Below are 22,222 nucleotides of genomic sequence, written 5' to 3' on the forward strand. Positions count from 1 at the left end.
TACAGCCACACCTCAAGGACTTGCTTCACCCGGACCAATCAGGGTTCATGCCGGGACGTAACACCTCCCTTAATCTACGGAGGGTGCATGCCGTTATAGCCCGTACACCAGAGATACAGAAAGATGCAGCCATCCTTTCCTCGGACGCCACTTTGGTCTTCAATTTAGTAGAATGGCCGTTCCTCTTTGCGGTACTTCGGAAGCTGGGACTTGGCCCGAAATTCTGTGCATTGATACAACTTTTATATACGGAACCCCTCGCGCAAGTAGTAGCAAACGGAAGAATATCAAGAGAATTCAAACTAGGAAGGGGTACCAGGCAGGGATGTCTGCTGTTGCCGATGCTATTCGCCCTAGTGCTGGTACCGCTTGCTGCATGGATCAGGCAGGACCTCTCCATTCATGAAATGAGATGAGAGGAGGACTGGGAGGATCGTATCTCGCTATATGCGGATGACGTGCTCGTATATTTAACATCCCCGGCGAGATCATTAGTGTTCCTACTAGACATTTTTACTGCATACGGGAAAGTATCCGGCTACACTATTAACTGGACGAAATCGTTACTCTATGTATTGCACGGGCCTACACCCAAAATCCCGGCGGGATGCGAACTGCAGATCGTGACCAGAGGTTTCAAGTACTTAGGAATATATGTCACCCCATCAGAATCCATATTCATGGAAGAAAATTTAATGAGGCTCCTGGAACGACTCCAAGCGGACGTAAAACACTGGAGATCCCTCCCGGTGACGCTCCTGGGTAGAGCTGCACTATTTAAAATGATAGCCCTTCCGAGATTCCTACATGCCCTACAAAATACCCCATTTCCTGTCCCCCCCTAAGTATTTCAAATCCATTGAAGCGGAAGTAACAACCCTATTGTTGGATGGTAAACCCCCTCGGATAGCACAACACAAACTGGTCCGGAGTTGGTATGACAGTGGTATTGCTCTACCGAATGTTAAACTCTACTACTGGGCATCACAAATGGTGACGATAAATCAATGGTTGCACGTCCCACAGGACGAACCAGCATACAGGTTGAACCGGAGCCTCCTGCCGGCAGACCAACTGATGAGGGCGCTTTACACCTACGGAAAACAGGAAGGACTTACAGGACCAAGGGCACACACGACTAAAATATGGCTCACCGCACAGAGGGCCTTGGGATGGGAAGGGAGTGTTGACACAAGCCACTCCCCTCTGGGACACGAGAAAACTGGGCATACTGGCGAACACAAAGGGATTCAAAGAATGGGACCTAATTGGTATATCTAAAATAGGCGACCTATGGGCGAAAGGAGAGATAATATCATTTGAAAACTTGCAAGCGAGGTATAAGATTGCAGACTCGGACCGATTCTGTTACATACAGATACGACACGCATTACAAAGTGCAATTCCCCCAGAGACCAAATTGGTGGAATCCTCCCCTCTGGAGGATAGGCTCCTCATGGACTACATGGAAATAAAGGCAACCTCCTACACATACAAGAAACTGATCAATAATCAACCAGACCCCCTGATAGCACTAAAGGGAAAATGGGAGACTGAATTGGGAGATATCGAGGAATCTGATTGGATGGACGCCCTAGCATCAGCCCGAGAGGCAGCGATCTCATCCCCACTTAAACTCATTCAACTGAAAAAATTCCACCGAACATATTATCCTCGCACCACGATATTTAAGCTGGGACACACACCAGATCACCTTTGCCTCAGAGGGTGTGGAGGTATTGGAACATTTTACCATATAATATGGGAATGCCCTATCATAAACCGCTATTGGTCAAGAGTATTAGCGATAATTTCAGAGGTGGGAGGAGCAGAAGTTCCCTGTGATCCCAGGTGTTTCCTCCTCAATATCTGGCAGCCCACCGACTTAAACCTAGCCTTACAGAACTGGGCTACATTGGGGGCGACAATCGTGAAGCGAAACATAGCAAAATACTGGGGCTCCGCGATAACACCTACACGTACACAATGGTGTCTGAGAGGGCAGTTTACACGCACAGGGGCTGTCCCAAGAAATGGACTAGAATATGGGGTAAATGGAACGAATTCCGCGGGAACATATGTGAACCTCCTTTTACAGATCCCCTCCCCAGAGGTCAGTCCCTAACTACACATGTACACGAAAGGGCTCGGCATGCAATAGCACGGCATGACAGTTACACACGTACAGCTGATGTGTGATGATACCACTGGCTACCCTTTATTGTACCTGAAGTAGTCCCTAAATAATCATGACATGTACCTTTGTACTGTACTCTGCTTATTGGGCTTTATGTCACCAATGCTAAAATCAATTGATTAGCTGTACAATTTTACTGCCTGTATGAAACTGTCTTGACACAATAAAGGTTTTTGAAAATGTAAAAAAAAAAAAAACACTTCTCACCCCACCCATGGTGGCGGCGTGTTCATACTAACGTGAGGTTGGTCGACACTGGGATTGTGATCAAAACTGGAAGAGATGGCAGGCTCTGATGGTGGAGGGACACACCGCAGACGGACGGCCCTGGGAGAGGAAGGAGACAAGGGGACCCCATTTAAATTCGAAATTCTTATCATTATCCCTGAAAATATCAGCCATACGTTCTAGGCTAAGCAGTCTCCAAAGACGAGAGTGCCATAGGGATATAGCTGGAGCCCCCCTTCTCTTCCAGGCGGCTGCCAAGGTGACCTTAGCTGCCCCACATGCACCACTCTTAAAGTATGGGACTCAATTTCGGGCGACGACAGGTGGACTTCTTTTCCATCCCCATTCACTCCAATCCATTTCAATCCAGCTTTCCCCCCGGCCCAACATGATGGCCCTTTGATGCCTGGAGAAGGGGAGGCTGCTTAGCTCTAATACATTTGTTACATGATTTTGATCCCCTTACTTTTGATCAATGTCAAAGGGACTTTGTATTGAAGAACACGGAAAGATATCAGAATATCCAATGAATGCACTGGGCCCTCACACCTCAGATACGGGAGGCTGCTACTCCGACTCTCACAAAATTTGAGGCCTTTCCACCAAGACTGCTAACATGAAAGGGATGATCTCATTTACCTATAGCTTCCTCCTTAAAACAGTGCTTTCCCCACGCCCGGGTATATGTCTATGTGGGAAGACTTAATTCGCCGTCCTATTTCCGATGAGGAATGGACGCATCTATGGTCCGACATCGCACGCTTCAATCATTCCTCAGAACTCAGGGAACGGCCGTCTGATTTTACGTATACACCAATCATTGAGGAGAGCAGAGCTGAGCAGAGGAGTGGAGGGAAGTGCCTACATCTGCCGTCTGTAGGTGGACTGGCTCTGGATCCCGCTCCTGCTCCTGATCGATTGCCAGCATTCTCCATTGTACTCTTGACAGCGATGAATAGCAACAAACAAGCAATGAACAGTGAGTGGTGAGTGGCAAGAGGTGTGTGGCATGAGGTGAGTAGTTAAGGTTGATCGGTCCGTAAGTCACTGAGCCATTTCAGTCTGTAATAAGTCTGTAATACAAAATCTGAGAAATTATGCAAAGGGGAAAGTGACAATAGAGTTTGATCCTATTGAAGCACCCCTCGACCCCTTAATTACTCTGCATGCCTAGACTACAGCCCTACCCGGAGCCCGGATATTAATCAATTGATTAATTAGTTAGTTCATTAAATAAGTAACGTAACCAGGAGCACCAGTGGATTCTGTACTGAGGTGTGCTTTGGGGGTGTTTTCCTTGGAGGTGTTAGGAGGTGTTTTTGTCCAATCAAAGCACCGTTTGATCTTGTCACTAGCCCGTTTGATTCTCTGAAAGAAGCAAGGCTTCTTCTCCTTAGAGGGTGTATTATGAGCTCAGGAAAGTATCGGCCACCTTTCCCTCCTATCAAAAGGAAAAGAAAAATACAACAAACACTAATATTAGATATGTTTAAAATAAAACAGGCAGGTGACATACAGTCCTTTAAATCATCTAAGGTCCATACATTTGGGAAACTGGGAAAGTCGCCGTCAAAGTTTGATTTTATGAAAGATCCAACTGGTGCTATGCTAACATTGCTAACTAACCCATGTGATCTTCAAACTCCGATTAAACCACTGAGTAGAAAAAATATTATATCCCCTAAGCAAGGAGTAAGTGAACGAGGCCACCCTGAGTCTGAAGCAGAAGTCGAACTAATGTCAAATTCAACTAAGGACCAAGCCAACCATTGGGGTCAAATAACGGACCTAGAGATGTTAACTATTTCACTTACTGGTCGTTCACAACAAGAGGACGCAAAATGCACAAATCTAACAATGGGAGATACTCAGCAATTACTACCAACTAGGCATCCAATGCCAATAGAAGTGCAAGTAAAAATCAGAACAGCTAACGGGATAGGGGAACCATCTAATTTGGGACAAATAAATCAACGAGAGCAAGAAGCTCCAAATGAACTAAATGGTGGGGTCAAAATCATAAGGGAAGCCAATACCCCACTGAAATCGGATCTTACTCTGTCTAAAATAAATTCAGTTAAAAAACAGGACCAGCCAAAATGTAATCAAAATAAAGGATCTCAAATTAATAAGGACAAATACAACAGCAACCCAGAAACTCTGCAGCGTTGGAGTACTCCGTATCAAAAAGACGTTTTGAAGAGTAGTCCACAATTCATTAATTCTTGTGACGAGGGGCATGATTTTCAAGGACCACAAAAAGAGGAGTATAGGGACCTATCATTCATAAATGGGCAACATCATAGCCCAGGTACTCAGGTACCAGGAAGTGGGAACGCGGGAGCAATTTGGGATTTATCTTCAAAACCTCGCAATTAACTCTGGAAGCTTTAACATATAAGTCCAACAAAAAGGAGGTCCAAATAGATCTCTTGAGTGCTACGGCATCCTCTGTTGCCGGAACTGAGCAGAAGATAAAAACACAAAATAATCTAATAGTAAGGGCACAATCTCAGCCAATATCTACGTATGCAGAGTGTTGTTGTGCCCCGCTAATTAACAAACTGGCTACCATTCCGGATATTTTAATAACAATAATTGACAATGTAAAAGGGAATTTTCCTAATGTGGAAATTCAACCCATCAAGACCGACTGCCCCTCTAAAGATACAATAATATGTAAAGACAATACTGTTGTTGTTAAAGAAAAAATAGATGATAAAACAAAAGATCAAGAAGTGATAAACCTATGCTCGACACAATCAACAATGACAGACGCTTCTTTTGCTTTTTCTTGTCTATATTTTCCACACAAATGATTGCAAACATGGCTACACATGAAGTTAAGTTTTGAAGGGGATACCTTAGTTAGAACTGAGACGGATTAGTGTTGTTCCACACACTGTACTGTGACCGATTACTGATACGGACCCAAATATTTGTAGGAACTATGTCCAATACATGTTCGAACACGCATCTCCATATTGTAATACCAGTATACTGTGAAATGAGACCAGAATACATCCTTCTGCGATATTGTAAGTGTCATTGATATCTTCATGTCAATAAAGATTTTCAAAAAAAAAACAATGACAGACGCAGCTCCGGAAGTTTAACTATTAAAAAGTCAGAGGAAAAAACAATAGAAAGCAAGAAATAAAGCTTCTAAAAGTATAAAAAAAAATACAAATGCACCAGATATAGTGAGATTGAACACTGGAAACAACCATGACCAAATATCATATTGTGAAGGTGAGGGTAAACAAATGTCTCCAACAAAACCCTTTTACCCTCTATTTAATAAAGATCTATCGGTGGTACAAGCAGTTATGAAAAATAAATGCCTAAACAAGCAAGCTGATAGTATAAAAATTATAGGAGTATGTTGTATGATTTGCCGAACCAGGGGGATAAGGTTTTCCTGGGGGTGGCTGACATATAGGGTGACGTCATCCGCATACATTTAGACCAGGAGAGAGCGGGAAGAGAAAACAATGCCCCTGTGTGTATGGTGCTTCCGTAGCCTGGCAGCCAGGGGCTCTATGGCGATTGCAAAAAGCATGGGCGATAACGGACACCCCAGGCGAGTGCCACGGGCAATGTTGAATGGGTCGGATACCTGACCATTAATGCGGAGACGTGCGGAGGAACTGGTGTAAAGGAGTTTGATATTATGCAGAAAGTGAGCGCTCAAACCCATACGCGGTAGAATGCTGAACAGGAACGGCCACTCCAACGTATCGAATGCCTTGGTGGCATCGAGCAGTGTGGCCACGGGTGGCAAGTTAGGGTTAATTTGATGCCGGACCGAGGTAATGGTGCGAAGATTATGTGAGGTTGCCCTGCTAGGTATGGAGCCAGATTGATCCGGGAGATTTGGCGAAGGTTTTATTATCTATGTATATTAGGGTAAGAGGACGGGAGGAGTCATGACGGTCGGCAGGCTTGTCGGGTTTAAGGAGCAAATTTATCAATGCTTCGCGCAGGGACTGCGGCAATAGCCCGGTGTCGAAAGACTCATTATACATGGCCTCCAGATGTGGTTCCAGGATGTCAGCGAACGATTTGTAGAATGAGGCAGGCAGGCCATTCAGGCCAGGGGCCTTGTCCCTAGGTAAGCTGTTGATGGCTGCCAATATTTCTTCCCTGGAGAATGGCTCAACAAGAAATTTTCGATGGTAGTCTTCGAGCTAGACGAGGGCGAAGGACTCAAAATATTGGTCGAACTCCTCCCGTGGCAAAGGAGTGCCGACACAATAGAGGTGAGAGTAAAAGTCGAGAAAACGGGATTTTAAATCTTCCGGAGAGGTGGTCCTGTCCAGGCTCTAACACTGAGAGCAGTTATATAGGAGGCAGCGAGCGGTGGATGTAGGAGGTTAGCAAGGGTACACCCCGGGTGGTCTCCCTCCCCAAAGCGTCACGCTCGACCCTCTCTACCAAGGAAGGACAGTTCACGGCCGACATCATCCGAGAATTCGGTATGCTTTTGGCAAAGCAGCGCCAGCGTCTCAGGGCTGGGGCACGCCGCCTGGGCGGCATCAAGCCACGAGTATTTCACTTCCATATACGGCTCGGGAGCAATTTTGCTTTTATTAATGGGGTATAAGTTGCGCCTCCCAAGAAGCTATAAAGTAGGCGAAAAGACCCTTGTAGACTTATGGCTCTTTCCTTCATCTCCATTTTATGGTATGAAAAAGATCCTTTCTCGTCATACAGTATCCCAAGATATTTATAACATTGAACTTTTTCTAGCTCTCGCTTTTTGTGTGACCATTTGTATTGACTGCCCTTCCGATTCTTGGTACTGACTTCCATTACTTTTGTTTTTGTTTCGTTTTTTGTCATTTTGTTCTCAATTGAAAAGATTGATGTTTTGTTTATTAATTGCTGCAGTCCTACCCTTGTTTGGCTTAGCAGGACGACGTCATCAGCGTATAATAAGTTCGATATTTGCTTCTCAGCCTGCTTTGGTGAGTCTGCTAAATGTTCATTGCAAGGGTAAAGTCTGATAAAAATAGATTAAATAAATATGGAGCTAAAACACACCCTTGCTTTAGGCCTTGAGTTTTTTTAATTTTCCTCGAAAGCTTTGAGCCATTCCCTAGCCGGACTCTTGTCCAGGTATCAGTATATAACAATTGCATTGCATTTAAAAGGCTGGAGCTAATGCCATAACGATCCAGTTTCCTCCATAAAATCTGCCTATTAACGCAGTCAAAGGCAGCTTTAAAATCAACGAATCATAAATATAATGGCTGTTTTCTTGTTTTATATTTTTCCATTAAAATTCCCAGTGTTAACACGTTTGTTGTTGTACCTTGACTGTGTACAAAACCTGATTGGTTCGCTGGAATTAAATGGTTTTCATTAGCCCAATCAATTAACTCCTTAAGTAGAACCAATGCAACTAATTTAGCTTCAGTATCTTGGAGCGTAATTAATCTGTAATTGGATGGGAGGGACCAGTCCCCACTTTTTTATATAGGAGAAATTATAGATCCGTTCCATGCCTCGGGGACTGTTCTTTATTGGAGAGCATGATTAAATACTGGTGTTCGATAGCTCGACCAATATGATGCTTTCTCCTTATACAACACAGCGGGAATCCCATGTGGGCCGGGGGCACAATTGGATCTCTGATTCTTTATTAATTTACATACTTGGTTTTCTGTTACCTCTGTTCAGTTATTATTCTTTTCTCCTCCTATTCTATTTATAGCCCAATCAGTAGAATTCAGAGCCAAGTTAGGAGTAGGATTCAAATGCATATCTATAAACGATACCCATTCAGACACACTACTGAGTTGCTGTAGTCGCCAGATTACCACTGTGTAGGCCAGCAGAGAGCAGCAGAGTTCCAGAGCTGCCGCAGCAGTGAGGTGTGTGCAGCAGCAGGAGCCACGAGCGGTTTGAGCTGTTCTGGAAAAAGCCGGGCATCTCAAGCTTTCATTTCCAGTGGGCCAGGGGGCCTTGAAGTCCCGAATGGCGTCCCCTGAGCAGTGTGCAGCAGTCGAGCAGTCGAGCTGAAATTTCCTCCTGCCAAAGACCTCCTGATTCACCAGAACTGCTGAGCAGCCGTATCACTGGACTCCCACGTGGCACACTTGGTGTAGTTCCCTGTGGCTCCTCCACGGTTGTGCGGCGGCCAGTTTACAGCGTCTCCACCTCTCCCGCTTCTGAGGCTGGGGGGCACGGCAGGCTGCCTCGGGTCACAGCGGGAGCCACCCAGCCCCCCTGCATATCTGCATCTTTTGTCTGTGGCCGATTGTACTCCCGAATCGGCATCTTTTTCTGTGCCACCACTGTGCTGCTGCCGTTTATTGACGTGATACTAAGCTGCTGCTTTGCCCGCAAGGAACCGGAGGACTGCCGGGGGCCAGGGGCGCATTCAGCTAATCGAGTGATGGCAGGCAATTGAACTCTAAAAGGGGGACATCGCTGACATCGCTGGCATTGTTTGGTGAGTGAGCGACCACTGGCGGATTGTGTGTGGCAGCTCCGCGGCTCTTTGCTGCTGTGGCTGACTCCGTTCCACTGGGTTTGCCACTCTGGTCCGGACTTTGCACTGACAGATGCGAGGTACCCATGCAGTGCAACACTAAGAGAGCTGGATTTAACGAGTAAGACCAACAGGTTATACTTCCAGCCCAGTGAAACTTTGCAAAAGAAAGATTTAAAAACACAGAGTATTACACTCTCTGGAATTGCTTTTTATGTATGTGCACATTGGAGATTGACGGACTGACGGCTTGACTGCATTTTCTGCCGCCATTATCCAACAACGTGAAATTGAGCTGTTTATTGTCCGTAAATAACCGGAGGACGGCCGGGAATCAAAAGGCATTCAGCGAAGTACGTTTGGGACAGGCAATTGTATCCTAAGGGGGATATCGCCGGCATTGTTGGGTGAGTGTTTGATCGCTGGTGGAGTGGGCGTGGCTACGCCGCGGTTCTCTGCATTTGGAGCCGGGTTTGCTTTTTGAGCATGCCACTCTTTTCCTAACCTTGTGGAGACCAGCGCAAGTAACCCTGCTATTCTAACATGAAGGGACTTGGAGGAAGGCAGGAAGACTAGCAGGTCTTGCTACCAGCACCGCAATATTAGTGCACAACTTTTTGAGCCAGCAATCAAGGGAGGAAGTGGTTCAATCCGGCTCCCACACCCGCACATTCAACCAAGTTGGCAGCAAGTAGTAACACAAGCTCCAGACATTGAAAGGCCTGCTCACGGACACTGAAAGGGGCAGGTCTCTATTTCATTTATTGAGCCACAAGGAATACCCGTCATTACGCACCCAGCTAGACCCCAGAGCAGGACAAAAAAGAACGCAAAGTGCTGTTTTTTGGGGAAATGAGATCAGGGAAAACGCGCCAACCAGTGGAAAATAAAAAAGCGAGGAAAAAATCAAGGAAGCAAATTGTGGATGTAACACCGCAATCGGAAATAGGGATCCGGCAAAACTCAAGGGACAGGTTGGTTTCAGCACCAACTCCAGAACAAATATTTCCCTGCAGACGGAAAACCGGGCTTTTAAAATTCTTTTACTTAAAGGATCCAATGGCAGAGATGTATGCACCAACAGCTGAGGCCTGCAAGCTCCCAAGCCCTATTGCGCCTCAGAATGCCAATTCCCCACGGGCCAAAAGTCCGCAGAACCGGACTAATGACCCTACTGGGTCTTTGTCGCCTACAGCGTGTGTGGCTCAATCAGCTAAGGGTAAACAGGAACTAGTAACTGCCCAAGTGCATCACTCCACCACCTCGATAGTGATAAATGAGAACACGGGAGGCGGAGTTAACAAGGCCTCCATTGATGGCTCCCCTCCAAAGGACATTCGTCTGATTCAGAGCAAATGTTCCACAATCACGGAGTTGGTTGAAGCTAGTGACCATACAAAGGCACTCAAAGGCTGCCAGGAGAGAATCACTGGTGATGGAATCTTTTTCAACTCATCTGGTCAAGAAGGGGATCCATGGTTAAAACCCTTGTTTTTATCAAACGATTCCCAACTCGAGGAACTTACTGAGAGAATAACAAAGTATATTGACTCTCAAGGGAGAGCCCCACGATTAGAACAGGGGTTCGAGGATTGCCATACAAGCCTAGGCATGATGGTGTCAACCCCCCGTTGCTATGTAGGGAAAAATGACCATGGACAACTCTCTGTTGATAACCGCATCATCACGTCACCAAACCAATTCCACAACAACCAGGTTGCTCCAATCTCAATTTCATCGGGATGCACTTCGAATGCAGAACCTAAGAACCCAAGCAAGTTCGGAAAAGACCAGGCATCCACACCATGGTTTCAAGCCTTGTTGAGCACTCTAGACCAAGCCATAAGGGTGCTAAATTATCAATCAAATAAAATGGAGGTTCAGATTGACCTTATTTCATTAGTGGCGGGTCACATTTCGGGGATAAACGCAAAACTGGATTCCCTGTCCTCGCTGCTAACAAATGGGGGAAAATCAGAGGCTATCACCAGCTTATGTAAACAACAATGCAGTTGTGGAACAATACTTGAAAAACTAGCAAGCCTACCGGCCATCCTGATGGATATCCTAGGAGAGGTAAAACCATCCCGCAGCAATACCCAAGAGAACGAAAATAATCCTAACCAGGACAATTCATTAACGGTCATGAGTAAGCACGTAAAAGGCGCCATAAAAACAACAGATCAAGACCGATCATCAAAGAAAGCGGGTTCAGGGAACACAGTCTTAGTCATTGAAGACACCATGCCCTCCCAAAAATCCTTTATTGAGGACAAGCCCACAAAGAGGCAAAGGAAAAAAGCAAGAAAGGCCAGACTTAAGTATAAAAGGCAACCGAACACAGACCTGGGTAACCTCTTTCCCATATTCAAAACAAATCAAATTCTCCAATTGACTTATTGGAGGGAGAGAAGAGTCATACCAATTCAGTTGACAAATCAATCACATTAAATTCACCAAGGAATGGTGGCACCATCCAAGGAATTAAAAATCTTCCCATCCAGTCAATAGGAAAGACGGGCTCAGCGCCAAACACAGGTCTTAACTCTCACAGAGAAATAAGTTTGGACCAGCAACAGGAAGGGCAGGAGCAGCGGCAAATAAACTCAAAACCTTTACAACCGGCGGGATTTGGTGGTGGCAATCAATTTGATCTTGCACCAGTTCCGACAAATAAAAGTAAGGATAACAAATGTACACCTAAGAGGAGCCCTCATCAGGCCATGACAGTCAGAAAAGTGCAGGCTACAAGTCCAACAGTCGAAAGAAATCTATACGAAGCATCCGGGGAATCAGCAGGTCCAGGTCTCAAAATCGCAATACCCCCCTTGCAAGTTGCAACAGACGCCTTTTTTAGAGAGAGGCGGGAGGGGAAGGGGAAGGAGAAGAGGCAACATAGTCACTAGCCCAATTTTCTGGGCGCATTGATCGTCTTAGCACGAATGGTACGTCTGCTTGTGTTGCGACCGTTCTTTGTGCTGATTAGCTGTATGCCCTGTGACAGCCTGGCCTCCACCATCTCAGGCGGTAACATACTAACTAACAAATTCACCGTGGGCACGCTTCTCATCCTTAGTCCAAGCACAGAGCTCCATTTACAGTTGTAGCAGAAAGACGCTCCAGTCCACCCAGTAACCTTTACGTTTTGTCTTTTCATGTGTGTTTGTCAATCTTTTTCAGACCACAGGTTCGCATACTTTAGCTCGAACCCTCTTTTTGGTTTGTTCTTTTTGCACCCCTTTTTTGACACATAATCAGTCTTTTAACTTTCACGTCCTCTGGTCAGGGTAGGCCTTAGCGTGCCTATACCGCCGAGGTACACATTTACATGGTCCTGACGAATGCCCAGTAACACATGTACACTTAAAGGGCAGAAACATGTTGACCCCATTGTAAACCTTGAGGGAAAACACCCAACACAATAGTTGGTAGATTTCCCATCACATACTTTTTAACTAATACCCAGCCAACCACGGAATAAAGTTTTTGTGTGGTAAGTGCTGCCGGTATTTTTTAATATTACTCACCTTTTCACATTCTGTCACAAAAAAACCCCGCTCCGCAGTAACCTGGCGTCGCAGCACACCGGGGAGACATTCGGTTTCTCCCGGTGGGCCCAATGATGAAGCATGTCACCACCCAGGGTGGTGAGTGAGGGCTTAAAAAGAATCCCTGGGAAATTCCTACGAAGGTAGAAGAGGTCAGTAACCAGCCGTGGAAAAATTCTAGCGGCCAGTCTAAAAGATCTGAGCCTGCCCACACCCACTCCCTTTTGGTTTATGTTACTGACTATATCTGCCTATCAGGTTAGATACCACATTTACCCTTTTGTTTGATGCTTCTGATCGAAATTACTTTCCACTCATTTCAAATAAATAATAAAACATGCATTGTCATTTAGGAGGTGAAACGGCCCGGCCGATCTGCAACACGAATAGCAACATAAGCTTGGAGTGAATATGGCAGGGGCAACTGTCCAGGAGGGTCATTGTATACATGGGCAGATGGTCAGGCACATCATTCAGTCGCTGTGTATTACCTATAGTCTTGATTCCGTTCCTCATTTACTGAGTCCTATATTTGTGTCTGCTTGGGGTTGCATAGAGTAACACTTTGTTTTGTCGTTAAGCTTTGTGTGGTACCCTATGGTGTGATGCTACAAAGGGTGGTGAGTCTTAAACTAAAGTTCTATGTTGTGGTAGCGTGTGGAACATTGTGAGATGGTACTTTAGGCAGAGAGGTCATACGTGGGATGGTGCGTTGGGGCATGGTGTTGTTTGTTGCGCTACAGTGTAATATAATTTGTTGCCTTATCACACCACAGTGCACCAGATGCACCACAACATATGTTCTTGTGTGTAGTATGACACAGCAGGGTGTGGAATGCTGTCTGGAGCAGTAAATAAACTGTTGTATGTAAAAGATGGAATAGTTCTATATACTGTACCAGGCATACTGGTATCTTATCTATAAAAAGATCCTTATTAAGCCAGATATGGCCATGAAAGAAAAAACAAGACATAAGAAAAGCAAGCAAGTAATACTAATAAATATGAAAAATCATACAAAAGCCATAAAGTGCAATTTGCAGTTAAAGGAAATGCTACTTACCAGTATGCATCTGTTCTTGGCATGTAGAGCTGCAGAGTTGTACACTATGCATAGATCGCCATCGCCATTGCCATCTGGTGTTGGACTCAGATGTTTGCGTGTTGTTTTTGTCTTCGAAGAAGTCTTGTAGTCATGAGGTTGGTGACTCCTCCTTCGGTCGACAGTGTGCATGGGCTTCGGCTCCATCGTAAGATTATTTTGCCAGTAGGGTTAGATGGAGAAGTGAGAAATAGAAAGGTGTCAATGCGTGATGTATCTAATTCAGATAATACTGGATCAGATAAAGGTATCCGAGGAGCAGGGTGGGAGTGTACAAGTCTGCAGCTCTACATGCAAGAACAGATGTATACAGGTAATATTCGAGGCATATGAGCTGCAGATTGTACACTATGCATAGACTATATAGCAGTATCCTGCTTACCATTGGCTACCTGTATCTGTTGCAGTTGTTTGAAAAAGTGGTTTTAATACATCCTGGCCCACACTAGCTTGTTGTTTTGCATGCACATCTACAAAATATTGTTTTGTGAAGGTGTGCGGCGTGGCCCAAGTTGCTGCTTTGCATATGTTATCTAGGGGAATGTTCCGCAAGAATGCCATAGATGCGTGTAGAATGAGCTCTAGGGCGAATGGTTAACGTGCGTTTGGCTTTAAGGTAGCATATTTGTATGCATTTTACAATCCACCTTGCAATTCCTGTCTTGGCTATAGGATTGCCTTTATGAAGTGGGGAGAAAGCTACGAAAAGCTGTTTGGTTTTCCTGAAGGGTTGTGTTCTTTCGATGTAGTCAAGTAATGCTCTTATAACATCAAAGGTGTGTAGAGTTCTCTCTGCCACTGAGTCTGGTTGGGGGAAGAATACTGGTAGTTCAACAAACTGGTTTAGATGAAAGGCAGATACTAATTTTGGTAACAAATGTGAGTTTGTTCTAAGAACTACCTTGTTATGATAAGATTTGAAAAAATGTTTTTGTTTGGTTAATGCCTGGAGTTCGCTCACTCTTCTGAGAGAAGTGATGGTGACTAAAAAAGCTACTTTCCAAGTAAGGTACTGTAGTTCACATTTGTATAAAGGTTCAAATGGAGGACCCATTAGTCTGGATGCGAAGCTTGGGCATGTAGCTTTTTGGTGTGTGGCAAACAGATCTATGTCTGGCTGTCCCCACATGTGAAAGAATGGAAGAAGAATTTGAGAATGAAGTTCCCATTTGTGGATCTGTTGTGTTTGGCAACTGAACAGATCCGCTATTTGATTGTGTACTCCTGATAGATGTTCTGCTAGGAGGTATATTTTCCGTGGAATGGCCCACCTCCAGATGCTCTGTTCTAGACGGGGTAACTGGAGAGAGTGTCCCCTCCTCCCCCCCTGTTTTTGTATGTAATACATTGCTGTCACGTTGTCTGTACGACATAGGACAGCTTTGCCTAGGAGTTGTGGTTGAAATGACTCCAGCGCTAGAGAGATTGCCAACAATTCCAGGTAGTTGATGTGGAATTGCTTTTGTTGAGAGGTCCATAAACCTTGAATGGTATGGTTTTGGAGAGGAGCTCCCCAGCCGGTGAGCGATGCATCTGTTGTTAGCACTGTCTGTGGAACTAGCTCGAGGAACGACCGTCCTTTGCAAAGATTTTTTGTGATCCACCACTGCAGAGAGCGATGGGTGTGGTCGTCCACCAACACCAGATCTGTTAGTTGACCTTGAGCTTGGTTCCACTGCGTGCTAGACATTCTTGTAAAGGGCGCCTTTGCAATCTTGCATGAGGGACGAGAAAAATGCAAGATGCCATCATACCTATTTGCTGCATGAACACTCTTGCTGATAGTGAGTGTTGTGGCTGAAATCTTTGAACTAGGTTTTATATAGCATTTATCCTGATGGGAATGGGATATGCTAGGGCTGCGGAAGTATTCACTGCTGCCCCTAGATATTGTTGCATTGTAGACGGTTGGAGATGGGATTTGTCTCGATGTACTGAGGATCCCAGACTGTGAAGCAACTCTATTGTCCGGAGTGTGTGTTGAACACAGCTGCTGTGGGAGTTTGCTTTTATGAGCCAATCGTCTAGGAAGGGAAGACATGAATTTGTTGTCTTCTGAGATGGGCTGCAACTACCGCAAGGCATTTGGTGAAAACCCTGGGTGCTGTGGTGACTCCGAATGGGAGCACCTTGAACTGGTAGTGTTGACCATCTACCACAAATCTGAGATACTTCCTTTGATCGAGATGTATTGGAATGTGGAAGTAGGCATCTTTTAGATCTATAGTGGAGAGAAAGTTGCCTTGCTGTAGTAGTGGAAGCACTTGTTGTAAAGTGACCATGTGGAAGTGGTCTGATCGAATGTAAAAGTTGAGCGGTCTGAGGTCCAGTATTGGTCTTAGAGAGCCGTCCTTTTTTGGGATTAGGAAAAAAGGGAGTAGACTTCTATCCCCTGATGAATTAGAGAAACTGGCTCTATTGCATCTTTTTGCAACATTGCTAAGTCTTACTGTTTGAGGAGAGTTAGGTGTTCTAATGGCATTTGACACGGTCTTGGAGGAATGTTGGGGGGGAGTAGAAGTGAGTTTCAGGCAGTAACACCACTGGATAATTTGTCTTACCTGCCTGTCTGTTGTGATGGAAGTCCAGACAGGTAGGAACTGTGAAATGCATCCCCCGACAGGAGTGAGCTGATCGGGAGAAGCGCAGGGAAGTCACTCTTTATTTTTAGGGGAGATGCGGGTGTTATTACCTCTGCCTCTACCCTTATTGTTGTTACCTCTGTAACCTCCTCTATTGTATCCCCTAGAAAAGGAGCCCTGGTTGGGACTTTTATAGGATGATGTGGGCGTTCTGATGTATTAGTTTTGGAACCGGCTCTATAAAATGAGCGACAAAGGAGCCTCTGGCAGATGGTGACTGTAAGGCTCCCATAGACTTTGCTGTTTGTGTCTTTTTTAATTTTTTCTACAGATGCGTCAAATGCAGGTCCAAAGAGGTGCTGTTGATCAAATGGTTGATTTAGGATCGTATTTTGCACCTCTAGCTTAAATCCAGATACCCTGAGCCAGGCGTGTCTATGTAGCAGAACACTAGTATTTATTGCACGCAACGCGGTGTCTGCTGCGTCAAGCGCACGTTTGATATAAGTTTGCCTTCTTGTATAAGGTCATTGGCTTTGTCCTTATATTCTTGGGGCAGATGTTGAATGAGCTTTTTCCAGCTCATCATAGTGAGCACTATCGAATCTTGCTAGAAGGGCTTGTGTGTTTGCTATTTTCCAAGAATTAGCAGCTTGAGACGCCATACGTTTACCTGACGCGTCTAATATCTTGGATTCTTTGTCAGGAGGTGGTGTGTCACCTGACCCTTGGGAGTTTGCATGTTTGCGTGCATTGGCAACTACTAGTGACTCTAAGGGAAGTTTGCCCTTAATGTACATAGGGTCACTGGGAGCTGCCTTGTATTTTTTATCTACTCTGGGGTTAAGACCCCTAGCTCTAACTGGGTCTTTGAACACCTCAGGAGCATGTCTAAGGAGGCCTTGTAGCATGGGTACGACATGAGTAGATTTTTGTGGTTGGGCAAAAGTCTCCAATAAAAAAAATCTTCTTCTATGGGGTCTACATGAAGCTTGACCATGTGATATGTAGCAGCTCTGTTGATTAGCTGGGCAAACCCCAGATTGTCATCCGGTGGGGATGGTTTTGAGGGGTAGAAGTCCGGATCATTTGTTAGATCGGGATCAGTACTATAATCAAGCCATGGGTCTGGTTCGTGTGGTGAATCTTCAGGATCTAATGGCATTATGCTTTCATCTAATTGCCCATGCCCTTGTGAATTGTCACTATCCTCTGATTCTGGAGAGTATGGTGGCGAAATAATAAAATTAGGGTTAACAGGTGGTGGCGGTGAAATGTTAGTCGCTCTGTGAATCTTCTTTGGAGGAACTGGAATTTGTGGTAAATTATCTGGTTTCCTCTTTGTAGGTGGCTTTGGGTGAATAAAGATAGTAGTCTGCTTTGGATCCAGCAAGAAAAGCTCTTTGTTTTTAAAAACAAAAATAATATGAAGGCTTGGCAGACACAACTAAGCACACCTGGCCATGGTATCCGACAGCCCTGCCGAATACTCAAACCCTTGAGGTACTGCTAACCTATGGCGCGTGTAGACACCTAATTATGCATCTTTACAGAACAATGCGACACATACAGTAGACACTACACACGGGCCCGAGAGGCCTGGAATTTAGACTTTGGCATTCCAATGGAAGATCAAGACTGGCAGCGGGCCTGTGAACTAATACGCATGGTTTCTAGTAATGCCCATTTTCAACTAATACATTATAATTTTCTGCAAAGAACCTACTTAACGCCACAACACCTTCTTCGAACGGTCGGGTCTTGCCCAGATGTATGCTTGCGCTGCAACACTGTGGGGTCTGATTTCTTACATTAACCATGGTCCTGCGATGAAATACACTCCTACTGGCAACTAGCTGTCGAGGAAATGGTGCATGCCACACAACTAAGTATTGAGCTGACACCCAAATGCTGTTTATTAGGCCTCTTTAGATGCCAGAAGAGCACAAGATAACCTATACATTTGGTCAGTTGCCTATGGTACTGGCATGATGTAGAATTGCGATCACATGGCCGCTACAGCATGCCCCATCGATTGCGCTCTGGCATAGAGATGGGCCTCTTCTTCTACGGCAGACGCTTCTATCTCATCTTGGTCAGATTCTTCCCCGAAGATATCCAAAGTGTGTTGAATGCTTTGACGCAGCCTCTCTCGTCGTCGAGCCTGATGATCGGGTAGAGTCCTCTTGGACCAGAATGACTTACAAGCGTCGCAGTCTTCCTCCTTGTGCGCTGGAGAGAGGCACAAGTTACAAACTTGATGTAGGTCGGTGTGAGGGTATTTGGCGTGGCACCCAGGACAGAAATGGAATGGAGCCCGTTCCATTTGCAGATGGCTGGCCCTATGCAGCAAGGCCCGACGGCTGCCCTCAAGGTTTTCTATTGAAAATGGGGAGTTTGTCGATCTATTTGAAACGCGGAGAACAGGTAAACGGGTACTGAAACATTACCGTTGAGGGTAGAGTGGGCTGCGCACTGAGGGGAACCCGACGAGCGGTTTCAGAGGACAGCAATACACATCCGAACCTGTTTGGGGTAAAAAACAATCTAACAATGGAGTCGATGCCCATGCGCACTATCACCGAAAGGAGGAGTCACCTTACCTCGTGACTGGAAAGACTTCCTCAAAGAAAAACAACTTGCAAACAACGGACCCAACACAAGATGGCAGGAGTATGCAAAGCATGTGCATCTACAGCATACATGCCTCAAACAGAGGATTAATGGCCCCAAATCCCTGCCGTGGTATCTGGTCATGTTGTGGCTGAGTGTGCCATGTGATGTGGTAGGCTATAGTGCTTGGTGTGATTTGGTCATTTTTGACAAGGTGGAGTGCTGAACGGTTTGATTTTGATCTTTGTTTTTGGGATCGTGTGAAATAGTGCGGTACCTACCGTATGATGTAAATAAATTATTGGGGTGGTGTTATTAGGGCCGAAGCCCTGCTGATTATATGCAGAATAACAGGTCTGGGAGGTCACTACTGACTTGGGCAGGTTAGCCGCTGCACAGGCCTTGGGCATTGATCCTATTGAGGATGTGACGGGCACTGGTGACTGGAGCTGGCTAGCAACAACGCTGGCCTCTGGTATTCATGACAAGCAGGGTAACAATACAAGTCAATATTGACTGGAACTGGTTGGCAGTAGAGTTGACCTCTGGTTTTGTAGATTAGCAGGATTTAAGGTACAGGGGTCACTGCGGACTGTAGTTACTTAGCAGGATAATAGGTCTCAGGGAGCCAATACTGACTGAAGCTGGTTAGTATGATCACTAGTCCCAAGGTGCTACTAATGACTCAAGTTGGCTAGAATGATAACAGGTCCCAGGAGCCAGTACTAACAGGAGCTGGCTAGTAGGCTTACATACAGGCCCAAGGGGCCACTACTGACTGGAGCTGGCTAAAAGAATAACAGGCCCAAGGGTGGTGGGGTGCGAGTGGCACCAGTGACCGGAGTTGGCTAGAAGCATTGACAACATTTGGTATTGATTAAATGCAGGATTACAGGTCACAGGAGGCACTGCTGAATACGGCTGGATGGCAGCAGTGGTGGCCTCTAGGAAGAAGGAATTGAGAAAGCATAACTGGATATACTGGTTTCTTTAACACCGATAATTGGTTACACAGGAAAGCCACAACATGCATTGATATATTACATTACCAAATTATAATATTCTTATATTAATTTGATGTGACTGTTTGCCTTAATATGCCTGCAAAGTTACATGATTCTATTAGGGCCCAGAACCATTTCATTTAGTGATGTCCATCTGCACACTTTCCTGCATCTTGTAGTAAATTTAATATTGACAAACAGAAGTGTTATTTCCAGAAACAGTGAATTCTGCAGCTTGTCTGTGTATCTTTTATCTGCACCTCACGGACTCCTCACATTCCTCTCGAGAGAAGATCCTGCCTCCTACTCATTAGTGTTGTTTTAGTAACTGTTTCTATCACGTGTTCATGTTTCATTGACTTGTATTAGGAGAAAAGTGTATAAAAATACATGGGGAGCATTAGCATTATATACTCCAACTTGCTTAGGGTGGATGCTCTCGTCCATTGCAAAGACAATTGTCACTCGGTAATTTGTTATGTTATGTTAATATGTCAATTAATCAAAAAGAGACTAGCTAAGAATGGGGTTGGCATGATATTTATATTATAAGGATCATGGTGACTCAGTTTAGTTTTGTCAATTGGTGGTGGCACCTGCTGGGTGTCTTTAGAAAGCCCTCACCCACCAACCTAGTTGGTGGCATGCTTCATCATCGGGCCCACCCAGTGACACCTAGCGTGTCCCCTGTGTGTTTCAGCCAGTGCCTTATCAATATGCTGGCTTTCTTCAGGACTGATAAAAGGGTTCTGCGAAGGAGGCACAACAGGTCCAAAGCCGGCGCTGGCCAGAAATCATGGCCAACCCCTTGCCACTTCAATAACCTTGAAGAGAAAACAACTTAAAACTAGCGTGATCTTGAGAAGGGAATCCCCCCTCTCACAGTTAGATACACTTTAGGGCGTGTAGACACATAGCCTGCACTACACACCCACTAGTTTTAATTACACACACCCTTTTATCAGTCCTGAAGAAAGCCAGCATATTGATAAGGCACTGGCTGAAACATGTTGACACTCTAAAGGACGTGGGAGGTCGTAACTCGCCTCTAATGTCCCACAGCCTTATTTTTAACCGCTGACGGAGGCCCAGATAATAAAGCGTACTGGGACCCCCGCCAAGCCGTTTTAAACTCACAATCTTATCACCCTTCACCGCACACACAGTGACATACCTGCTCCGCTGTAATCAGGCGTCGTAGCACACCCGGGACACACTAGGTGTCACTGGGTGGGCCCGATGATGAAGCATGCCACCAACTAGGTTGGTGGGTGAGGGCTTTCTAAAGACACCCAGCAGGTGCCACCACCAATTGACAAAACTAAACTGAGTCACCATGATCCTTATAATATAAATATCATGCCAACCCCATTCTTAGCTAGTCTCTTTTTGATTAATTGACATATAAACCGGGGATCTGGACTAGCTATCTGGTCCTCTCTCTCCCTCTTGATACACGTATGTTATGTTAATAACCATTTCTTGAGCGCACATACACCCTTGGGTTTCTTGGCGCTATAGAGTCAAGACAACTAACACCACTCTTAAGCATAAGCCTGTTGGAACAGCCACGTTTTTAAAGATTTTCGAAACGTCAGTAAGTCATTGCTCTGTCTGATCGAGAGGGGAAGAGCATTCCAAAAGGAGGCAGCCAGATGGTGAAAGCAGCTGCCACCCTGGCGTTTTTTCTTGAATGAGGAGACATTTGCAAGAAATAGGTGTTTAGAGCGTAGGTTGCGCGAAGGTGTGTAGTTAGTGAAAGATTGCCCAATAAATCTAGGGCCATTGTCATGGAGCGCCCTAAAGGTGATACATCCTGTTTTAAAGGCAATTCGCTGGGCCACTGGCAGCCAGTGAAGTTTTTCCAACCCAGCTCTGATAGAGTGCCACTTTGGTTGTTTCCAAATCAGTCTTGCCGCCTGATTTTGGACCATCTGTAAACGTTTTAATAATCCCACCGGGAGACCCAAATAAAGGCTGTTTGAAAAATCTAACCGGGAGAGAACGAGGGCAATCACCACTTGAATTTGCTCGGCCTTTTGCTATTTTTGCATTAAATGTATGATAGATTTGTTGGCCTCCTGGTGTGTTGTGTTTTATTTTAAATATCACAAGAGATGCCGAGGAAAATGACAGTCCAGTATACACATTCTTCATATAAATCAACTCACAGTATACTGTTCTGGAGGTTCAGTCCCACAGACATTATCTATTAGTTCCTCAATTTCTCTGCCACTGTTTTTAATCTCAACATGGACCAGGAAGATCACATTAACTATATTACGGCAACTGGTCGATAGTTGATCTTATATTCAGACTTTCACCAATCTCACATCTTATGACACAACATCCTCTGTCCTACGATGCTCATCCGGCGTACTTAATATAAGATCTGTGACAAAGTGCCCTCTTGTGGAGCCCGTCAGGCATTGTAGCGCCGGCCTGGTGA

The 22,222-nt window shown here is 45.2% G+C and overlaps 1 long non-coding RNA gene across 1 annotated transcript in view; it reads right to left on the reverse strand.

Moving 5' to 3' along the window:
- The window catches only part of LOC147737875 (uncharacterized), a 48,785-nt gene that overhangs the window by 24,312 nt on the left and 2,251 nt on the right, over positions 1-22,222 (reverse strand). The window lies entirely within an intron of this gene.

Source organism: Lissotriton vulgaris, chromosome 1_1 (genome assembly GCF_964263255.1).
Source record: "Lissotriton vulgaris chromosome 1_1, aLisVul1.2, whole genome shotgun sequence".
NCBI lineage: Eukaryota > Metazoa > Chordata > Amphibia > Caudata > Salamandridae > Lissotriton > Lissotriton vulgaris.